The following is an 11,082-nucleotide window of genomic DNA, read 5'->3' as shown; positions in this document are numbered from 1 at the left end:
AGCCCTTATTCTGCTCATCTTGTTGAACTCTGCTTTCAAGGTTGGAATGGAAGGCCAGATGGATACATCGAGCCGTCCATGCAGGGGTGGGAAAAGGATGTTATTACAACAGACTACTCTCTGTGATACAGTCACTATGTAGGGAATTCCCACTAACATCCCACAGCAAGCTTCATTAGTTAATAGCAAATAACTACTGTTAGCAAGCAGCGTAAAAGACGGTGTTATAACTGGCACCGGGATCCCTTTGAGGACGCAAGCTAAATTAGGAGCGTGCACATTACATGCACCATGCAATTGAATGTGCCGACACACCACAGAGTGATCTGGAGTGGAAGTGCACTCTTCACCTTTTAAGTAAACCTCTTTTCCGTCCCTCACGCATCTGTACGTGAATGGGAGTGACCAAACTTCGTGCAGGAAGGCAGTACCCAGTTTTTACTATCCGCCAAGGGCATAATGTTTCATGCATGAACTGAACTTAGACAGGGGGAACGGTAATGTGAGCAACCCGTGGATAAGCCACACAGCGGAGTTTAATTCGGCAACAGAGAAAGGTAAAGGTTCTAACTTTTCAATGTGCAGCAAAGAGTATGTTGCATCTTTCATGGACATGAACTGTTGTTTCGCAGTTAAATTAAAAGGAAGGAACAAAGATGAAGTATTCATGTAATCCCAAGGGACTTTCCCAGCCTTTATCGTTTGCAATGTCCATGCAAACTGCATAATAGAACACAATTGATTTTGACCATGATACAAAACAGACAAATCATCCTGCACAATGTCAACCACAGATGAAACAATATTGTCTAACCTATAAATTCTGGAAGACAGGGTGTTAATGCTATTATCTATAACAGCCAATACTTTCTCCATATTGGCTTGATCAATAGCTCGTATTCTGGATGCAGCTTCAATCTGTGATAGCTTCCAAACTTCGTTGTAAACTGCATATACCCATCTTTTGGACCTGCCAACCGCAGGACCTTTAACAAAATCATTCAAATCTATTTTGTCGTTCAATTGTGATAAATGAAGTTTAACAGATGCTAAGGTGGAATGTTGCAGCCAAGGTTGGCATAACTTCCCTGCTGAGTAGGTAGTTACAGTGTGAGAGGATTAAAAACTGGGGTCTACACGAACTTGTGTATACCCCGGAGCCAAATCCAGAAACCGATGTTGACAGGAATCTGAGCTGGTTTGCCATATTAACCACCTTTCCGGATTTAATTTTGAAATATTGAAGGATGTGTTGGAAATGTATGACTGCAACGTACAAGGGACAGATCCGTATGATTATCCCAATTAGGATAAGCACCCAGACCCGGAGTGGAGGGAGGATTTAATTTTTTAGAAGTAGCCAATCCAAAACAGGTGGTCTGAAAAATTGACGAATTAAAAAATAACATGTGGTTCGGGATGAGGCAGGCACGATGCAAAGCTTCTGTTCCCTGTACCTGCCACGGTTTAGAAACCCAAACCGATTTTAGATCGATAGTAGTTTTCCACAGATCATAACCTCCGATTGCCAACTCATCCATAAAGGACTTGGAATACAACAATTTAATGTGTGTCAGTCTAACTTTAGAAGCAGACTCAGCCGCAACCTTAAAATAAAAGGAGGCCGGATTCGACACATTGACGTCAGAAAAATATGTGAATTTGTCCACTAACGTGGAGGAGCTGCCCAGCCTAGGGGCTTGACAGTGTTCCCACTGCGTATAATTTACAAAATTTCTAAACGTATTTGCTTTGTGTAGGAAATGCGTGCCATAATGTTGATAGCAGAATTGCTCATCATAATTAGCAGTGTCTAAATACAAATCCTCAGAATCAAATGCAGCATAATATTGCTTAGCTACATCACCCATAGAAACACGAAATACATTAGGCACATTGATTACTTCAGTGGGACCATGAATTTGAAATTTAACAGCATCCCACGCGATCCCATCCAGTACAGGCCAGGCAGTAATGTTCACAAAAGTCTGGTCCCTTTTCATGATATGTGATGAGGAGTGGGGGGCCAAAGTTCCATCAATTAGTCTAATTGTAGATCTTTCTTTCAGGTAGTGTCCATTTATAAGTCTAAAAAACACTACCACAAAGCCAATGGACATAAACAGAAAAATACATGTGAGCACCAGCCAAATGTAAGTCTAAGGGGGAATTAAAAAATGTCTTTTAAACCAGACAGCAAAAATTGAAACTTTTGATGGGGCAATGGAAGTCATTGAATTAGTGTCAAAGGAGTAGTGCGACTGGTTAACTGTGGTGGAGTATAAAACAGGCAACGGGACATCCGCAGGATAAGCATGCTCAATATCTTCAGGTTAACCACCAGCTGTCGGTGGCAACAAAGGACCAGTAACTGTATGCATCTCGATGGCAACATCAGGCAAGGTGGTAGAAGCTGGGGCCAAAACAGAATTTCTCAGCATCGCAGGGCAAGACACCGCTGGAGTCATACTAAGAAGAATCGGCCACTCGCTGTAGCTTGACATTGTCAATAGAGATGTACCTGTTATCCTTGCGACCAGGAAGTGGAGGTAAAATGACTGTACGTGTACCCTGTACTCCAAGCACCGGAACTGGTGCACGATAAGAGGGGCCGAACTCCTTCTTGTTCTCCACCTTCTCACGGACCAGGTCACCAACTCGAGGTAGCCAGCCGACTACCGGAATCTGAAGCGCAGCATCAGATGTGGAGGGCACATGTTCCTTCACTAGGCTGTCTCTGGCTTCTTGTAGATTCTGCAATACAGCACAGTGATCATCTACATCAAAGGGTGCGGCTGACGCCGCCATGTCTAGACCATCAAGGTCCGGTACAAACATTCATATGCCAAAGAGCATCATGTATGGGGTCCGCCCACCCAGAGACCTTCTAGGGAGATTATTAAGTGCACGTTGTACATCATACAAGTGGGCTAGCCAGTTCCGGCCAGTACCTAAAACCCTAGCTGTCAAAGATTGCTTTAAGTCACGGTTCATTCGCTCCACCACACTATTACCCTCAGGTCGGTAGGGAGACGAAAATTTGACTTGGACCCCCAAATTTCTCATGGCTTCTTGTATGCCTTAGAGGCGAACGCAGGGCCCTGATCAGAATGAAAGGTACCACATGCAAAACTTCCAACAAAGACACGCAAATCCCTGATGACAGTACGGGCATCAGCACTCCTTTGTGGCCATACCCACAGAAAACGTGTGCACGAATCCACTGCAACCAAGATGTACTTGTACGCAGTATCAGAGGTGAATGGACCGCAATGATCTAAATAAACACACCCCAGTGGTTTATTAGATATGTACAACTGAGTCTGTGGTGGGCGCACTGCAGTTGAAGGTTTTATCTGCTGGCAAATGTCACAATTAAGAACATAAGCGCGAGCTTGTTTATACATGCCCTCGTGAGCCGCTAATATCAAAGATGGTCTGCTGTCCGCGTTGGGAATCAATCTGTCACCAACGTCGTTAATCCTCACTAACGGGACGTTATCAGGACTTAAGCGATAATGGTAATGAGAAGGGAAACCTCTCGGGTAATTTGTTCCCTTCTCTGTAGCAGCAATAGCTGCCAAGATGTCATCATCGATCTTACTTTGTGATCTTGTAACTGCTGCTACTAAGTATGTCGCCACTGCTGTTTTTGCTGCCAGCTAGGCTGTTGCCGACAACATGGACACCAACTCGTTGGTGACCAAGAGTGTGAATAACATTCACGAGAGGCAGATGTTCTTTAAGTTCTGCCACTCGAACCCAAAGCGTTTTATGCTTAAATGTGCTACCTTTGGAATCACGATATTCATTTCGAGACCAAAAATGTAGATTGTCGTTGTAAGATTGAACACTATAAAACGAGTCACTTACTATAAGAGTAGTGACTCGAGGATCAGCAAACTCCAGTGCAAGCACCAGAGCACGAAGCTCCGCCAACTGTGCGGTACAATCACCCAATGACTGCGTATGCACGACATCAGATTGGAATTCACCATTCACGAAAGTACCGACTACAATTGCGCAGGCCGCTGAATAGGCATGCTTCGATCCAGTTGCCGGTTGCGCAGAACCGTCAGTGTAAATGACACAATGGTAATCCTCGAGCGGGCGCAAGGACTGAGGAGCTGGATGAACGAATTCATACTGTAAGAACTCCTGAGTCTGTAGTGCCGCGTCAAAGATATATGTGACGTCGGGCGATGTCAAGGAAGTGGCCCATTGTATCCACCGTGGATGCAAAGCTTTGGAATTTGGTACACTCGCTTTGGTCACCGCCTCAAGGGCAGGATATGGTGTCACCACCAACATGCGTTTCCTTTGAGATAGCACTCGTTCTTTCAGAATCGCCATCTGCACTGCCGTCAAAACTTTCTCAGCAGCGGAAAATCGCAGTTCAGCCGAAGTGTACAGGTGCGATTTGTAGGCAATGGGGACGGTGTCGCCCTCATTGAACGTTAAGTACGTGAAACCCACTGCGCCTGGGACAATTCTAATGACCAGGTTAGTGTGGTTATCACGCGTCAGTAGGTATTTTGAAGCAAGAAGGTCAGCTTGCAAAGATTGCAATATAGTTGAATGCTCCGGGAGCCAGCATGATTTGGAAAAAGTAGGTTGTACCAAGGCATAAAGCGACTTGATACGCTGGGCATAATCAGGAATGTACGTGCGACCGAAATTCAGAAAGCCCAGCAAAGATTGTAATTTCTTCAGTGTCGTAGGAGCACGTAGGCATGCGCATTTCTCTAGGAAGGGCAGAGCCAATACTCGACCTTCATTGTTGAGTTCGTATCCCAAAAACAACACCGTATATTCTGCAATGTGAGACTTCGCAAAGTTGAATTTGTAACCGAAGTCTGCAAACAAAACAATAATGCGATCAACGCAACACAGATGCGGCCACAACTCGTCATCTGTGAGATAAATATCATCCACATACGAGTACACATCAGGGTCAATGCTCTCTAACATAGAGACCACACGAGCGGCAAAGACACCAGGGCTGTTCTTATAGCCCATCGGTAATCTTTTGAAATGTTTTTGCTTGCCACCCGAGGTAAATGCTGTCCACTCACTACTAAGAGAGGGCAGGTTATGGCTATAAAAGCCGTTGGAAATGTCAAGCGTGGTTTTAAACCGTTTTCTCACGAGACTATCGACGAGAGCCGAACTGTGGGTATTCTGTACTGCGCATGTTCGGCAATGAGAGTTTAAATGCCGGTAATCCAAAACCAGGCGGTACGACCCATCAGGCTTCGTCACAGTGAATAAAGGATTATTCAATGGTGACACACATGTTTCAATTACACCTTGATATTCCAATTGTTCACGGATAGCCGCGACGTGAGGTCTTGCTTCACGACGCATGGGATATTGGGGTTGTGGCTGGGGCGTTGACCGCAACGGAATCTCATGGATGGGGGACAATTTATCCCAGTCTACCTGATTATGATACAAAGCAGGTGCAAGCACCAGAGCCCACTCCTCAGCGAACTTCTTAGCTTGGTCTTTCGGATTACCTCCTCCCCTCTAGGAGCATCCAAAATGAAAGCCGGGGGCCAGTCTGCCTCCGCCAATAAAATATCGTACGAAGAGGTCAGATTATCCAAAAAAATCCCTTGAATCGTGCATTGTATGTCACCTTCAATTAAAAGAACTATATTATAAAGTCTGTCATGGGGAGCCACTCTAGTGTCAGCAGTTTCTACAGTAATGAACGTATCAGTTGCTGTCGCCACCAGATATGGACGCAGTGCTTGTCGCACTACTGTAACTTCCGCCGCTCTGTCGAGCAGCGTTAGTGTCCATGTCAGGTTCTGAAGTTGCGTCCGCACTATCTGTGGCATACCTCGCTGTTAGCGCAGCAACTTTCTTCTTCTGAAACGGGGGTCGTTGACGTGCAGACTCGTCCTGCTTGCCTTTGCCGTCAGTCTGACGGGGTTGCTCACGACCTTGGGCACCCCGTCCTTTCCCACGGTCTCCGCCACTGGATTGTGAAGCCGATGTTTCCTGTGAAGAACGAGGAGAACGTTGTTCAGAAACTTGAAACCTATCAGGTGACTTAACACTAGATCAATCGCGCAGATCATATGTGCGTTCACTAGACGACTGTACGGGTGAGGCAGGACGAGACCCCTGTTTCTGTTGCTGCTTCCCCTGTTTCTTTGCCCGCCAATTTTGTTTAGGAAAATGTGGGCGTTTGTCTTTACCAGACGAGCTCACCTTAGTTTGCTGTACTATATCAGGAATTATCACAGTTGGTTTAACACCTAAGGCACTGCGGCCTATGGTCCTATAGGCTTCCGCAATTATTTTAGCGAACTCCTTAGGCCTGTCGAGTTCGTCCACGCGGTCCAGCTTATTAGCCACTTGGAACTGCATGGCATCGCCTTTGAGGTTGCCCATTACCATGGAAGCAACCACATCAAACACCCCGACAAGCCTCATTCCCAATTCAACAGCAGCCTCCGCACCGTGATTCTCTTGAACACGTTTAATGACGGAGGGTAGAACAGACATAGACGGAGTGCCAAAGCACTTCGAGTAGGTCGTGGCAAAGACCTTGCCCCAGTTTGCACAATCAGCCATATCGGGGACCAAGTCTTTCGGCAAACTAATGGTGAGAATCCTGTGATTCTCCACAGGAGTGGTATGCGGAAAAACCGCTTCCAGTTGGTCAAATTTCTCAGCAAGCCAATAAGGCAAATCATCCTTATTCTGGGGGCGCTTGCCCATCACCGAATTAACCATAACAGGACTAATAACCACCGCGTGGTGGTCCGTTGGTTGTCCCGCAACCGCAGGTGCCCCCACCTGCACGTTGCGTGACACGTACTGCACCAAAGCCCTATGTACTGTAATCAGGGCTGTGTGTAGTACCCACAACTCCGCCACCGTGAGATAGCGGGATGAGGCGTAAATCTGGCCAGCACCGGCCATGTGGCCCCTGCAATAGACAACGGGCCCATTCTAGCTGGTGCAACCGCATGGGGAAGGGCGCCATTAAACCAAATGGTATGCTGCCAGGCAGAAATAGGAATTTCTTGTGTCCTATACGGCGTATAGACTGCAGGTAGCTGCGTGGGAGTAAAGGAATGAAACGTATCATCGTTTGCATCCACCGCCGGAAAAGTCACCCAAGAGTAAAACAACTCATACGGGTAAGACGCATCAGCGCTCACCACAAAAATAACAGCCATCTCATCATCCGGCACCCCATACGTCGTCAAATGACGGCGCAGAGGTGCACGACTATGTGCGGCAATATCAATCGCCATAAAGACACATCAAAGAGTAACAACGATATCAACAGTAGCACTGGGGTTCAGAAAAAAACCTTTTTAATGATCAAGCTTGAAAGAACCTATTAGTTGAGACACAGGTAGGTTAAACCCGTCACTCACGTTATCCGGAAACAAGAGTGAGGGTGTTGTGGACTAATATAAGCACTACGAAGGCATTTCAAATCAATCGACCAAACGTTAGGTGCGCCATGTTGCAGGGATTCTGCTTATGCACAGAACTATGCACAGGAAACCAGGACCTCAGTGAATTGTGGTGTACCAAACACTCACCTCAGAACCCAGAACCCCTTATCCGTCCAGCATCAGTGTCCCATTCGTTATCCGAGTTTTATCTCGGCGGTCCCAATGTATAGACAACCCAGAACAAGCGACTTAGTGTATTTCTCAGGAATGGTGGGAATCAGAAATACCTGTTCGTAATAATTCTCATAGCAGTCCACAACAAGAGTAAACAGAGACACGGTAAAGTTTAAAGAGTTTATTTTATAAACCTCGTGTCCTAAGATGCAGTACTTTGGCTAACATAAGCAGAGAAATGATTAAGATCAAAACCATCAGCATAGTTACAATACCATAGAAAATGAAATGAGAAATCATAATAAAATGACAGTGGATAACAGCCACCTTCCTTTCGCTAGTAAACTAATATTATTATTATTAGACTAATAGAAGGTCTCTAGGCTTGAATGGGGAACCCCATACCGTAAAGATCAGCTTAGTGGAATCACATCACAGGATCAGGTATACTCTGCTCCTGGGAAAGCTCTTCTTCCGAATGTCTCTAAAGCGTGCAGCCTGCAATATTAAAAGCGCTCGACTTTCAGGTATTTGCAGCTGCGTGCGTGTTATGGCTAAATAGTGGGCCGAACAACCTGAACCCAACAACATGCACCGTCTAGCGACCCAGACTGTTTCTTTACACAATGTTCAGACCAAGGTCGCAGCTCACTGCTAGGGATGTGAACAACAGAAAGTTCTCATGTGAAGCAGAGGCGAGCAAGCATTTCTTAATTAATAACATGTAACTACAGTGTCGTGTGCAAAAGCAGCAAAAGTGGCAAGATGGCTTTCTAACATCTAACGCGGTTGTGCTAATTTAGCATTGTACGTGTATAAATAGCAGTCTTCACTACAGGCTTTTAATGTGTGTAGTGCCGGCTGTCTGTTGAGAAACTTGTTTTGTTTTTTGCATCATGTGAAAATTGCGTAATTTTAATGTCCTCGTATATTTGTAGAGGTCAATGCGCGTTTGCGCATAGTTAAAATCACTCGCCGGGCTGTAGGACAATCCCAATGATAAAATATTTCATTCATTGTCACTCAAATGCATGGAGGTAAGATTTATGACTGCAAGAGAGTCAGTGGTATTAGCATTGGATAGGGGATTCATTTGCAATTCAATTTTTTGTATGTTTTTTTGCTGTTCTGTTTGCCCCCACTGGTTAATCTTGTGTCTTTGCCGTCGTTCCCAGCGCTTGAGATTTGCTCTCAGATGTTTTGGGGTTTTTGCACCCTCGGCCGCAGGGTCTGTCTTCTGTTCTGACGCAGGCAATCCACCTCCTGCGCCAGGGAAAGTTTTGTAAACCCCATCCTAGCGGCTGGGTGAGCCTGCTCGTTATCGGATTCACTTCCTGGCAAAGAGCCAGGGCCGGACTGGGAAACACAACCGGCCCTGGCAAAATGCTTGGCCGGCCCCCTCCCCCCCGAGGGGGAGGGGTGCCTCCGAGCTCTTTGCCAGGGCTGGTTCTTGGCCGATTTTGTTACAGGGCCGATTTTGCAGCTATGCTGCAAAAACGGCCCTGTAACAAAAACGCCCCACAGGGGCCCAAAACCGGCCCCCACCCGTGCGGCGCACCGGGGGGATTGCCTGGTGCCCGCTACGGCCAGTCCGGCCTTGCAAAGAGCTTAAACCAGACATTGACGTTGAGGACTGTGCCATATCACTGACTTTGGCTGTTGGCACTGTCGCTTGTGCATGTTTCTTTGTATTTTTTAAGTAGTCAAATTTCTTAGCGAAGGTAAAAACTTGTCCATTTTGGTAGTCGAGTTTATCTCTTTGAAATTTAAAAGCCTTTCGCTTTTTAATTATCTCCTCCTCTTTGTGCAAGCGGCTTAACATTTCATCACAGTATTTTTTCTCACTGTCTACTGGACCCATTTTGCTTATCTCATCATTCATTTCATCCACTTTAATCTGTAGCGCTGCACGGTCACTTTCAGCATATTGTACCACAATTCTTACTAATTTACAAGAAGACTCTAAGTTGCACTACGCTCACTCGGCTAACATGTTGGGGTCTGGATTCTCGTAACTGGACACCAGCATGAAGCGTAACCCACGTGGGATGCGCCCAACTTCCAAATATCTAGATAGTGACTGGTATTCCCACCACTTGTATTGCTCAGCGCGCATAATTTTTTCAAGTTTCTTGAAAAGATCTCTTAGATTAGAGCTATCCACTTGCAAATTAGCATGATGCACTCTGCGGACGACTCGCTGACCGGCGACTCATCAAACATTTCGCACGCAGCCTCCTCACGGCTCCTCAAAGCATCGGCGGTCATAGTGCAATTTCGGGAGTGAAAAAAAAGTGCTGGAACAAACAGCTGGATAATACCTCTGTTTACGCCACACGCACACTCCTTCACCAGACTTGTCGGCATGCACTCCTACCTCTGCAAAATCCCAGGCGTTGCTCGGGTCCTTGGATACGAGCTTGATCGCCTTTGGCTTGTGTAGGAGGATATTGTGCTACAGCGGCTGAACTCTACAGGAACATCAGTACTCTTCCGGTTCTCGGAAGAACGCTTCCTGATGCTCAGCCCTGAGTTGAAGGAGGGATCCATAAAGTACTGAGGAAGCAGCTCAGTAATTTAGGATGCAGATGAACTTCGTCACAATAATCCCAATGCGCAGGAAAGACGAATATGGGCCCAAGTCTTCGTGCAAGGCGTTAATTGAATCAGACACCCAGCGCTACCGCCATCCCGCGTTTCGGCCTTCGGGAGGTCTTGATCACATGACGCCATGAGGAGTTACCTTGTTTTTAAAGTGACAGTATGACAGCACGTGCCATTTACGGCAAAGTGTAATACACATAGAGAAAGTATGCATAACTGTGTATACCAGTCATTAAGTAGCATATGAGCAGCAGCAATTAAGTATTATGTGCAAATATAGCAATAAATACATTATAATACTTTAAAAATGTGCATTAATTCATGAACATTTTAAAATTGACTAAAAGCATTACCTTGTATAAACAAAAATGAATAGAGACCCAATTATCTATGGTCATTGTTCATATATCTATACACACACACACACACACACCTATATACATATATTACCTACTGGCGGTCGCCAGTAGGTAGCTATAGTTAGGACTTATTTTCCATAGGAAATCCACAACATTCTATTCCCAATAAGTCTGGCGCCGGTTGACAAATCTTCGCAAAATTTTCCAAACATTTGGCCAGCTCCGCTCCGCTCCCACCCTGAAAGTTTCGTGGTGATTCGTCAAGCGGGGGCCAAGAAAAAAGGGGGGTCCCAAAATGCGTTTTCCCCAAGCAATTTCCCATAGGATCTGTTGTCGCAGCTACAGCCCGAACCGCTGAACGGAATGACACCAAATTTGGCAAAGAGGTCGTCCTCAGTTAAGACTCGTGCCTTTTGCATAAATGTTGTGAATCCGTTTAGTAGTTCCTGAGAAAATTACAGTTAAAAGTACATAAATATCTATGGCCGGGGAGGATCCGTGGACCCTACCCGCACCGT

The sequence above is a fragment of the Triturus cristatus genome, chromosome 7 (assembly GCF_964204655.1).
Source record: "Triturus cristatus chromosome 7, aTriCri1.1, whole genome shotgun sequence".
NCBI lineage: Eukaryota > Metazoa > Chordata > Amphibia > Caudata > Salamandridae > Triturus > Triturus cristatus.
This window is presented reverse-complemented; position numbering follows the sequence as displayed.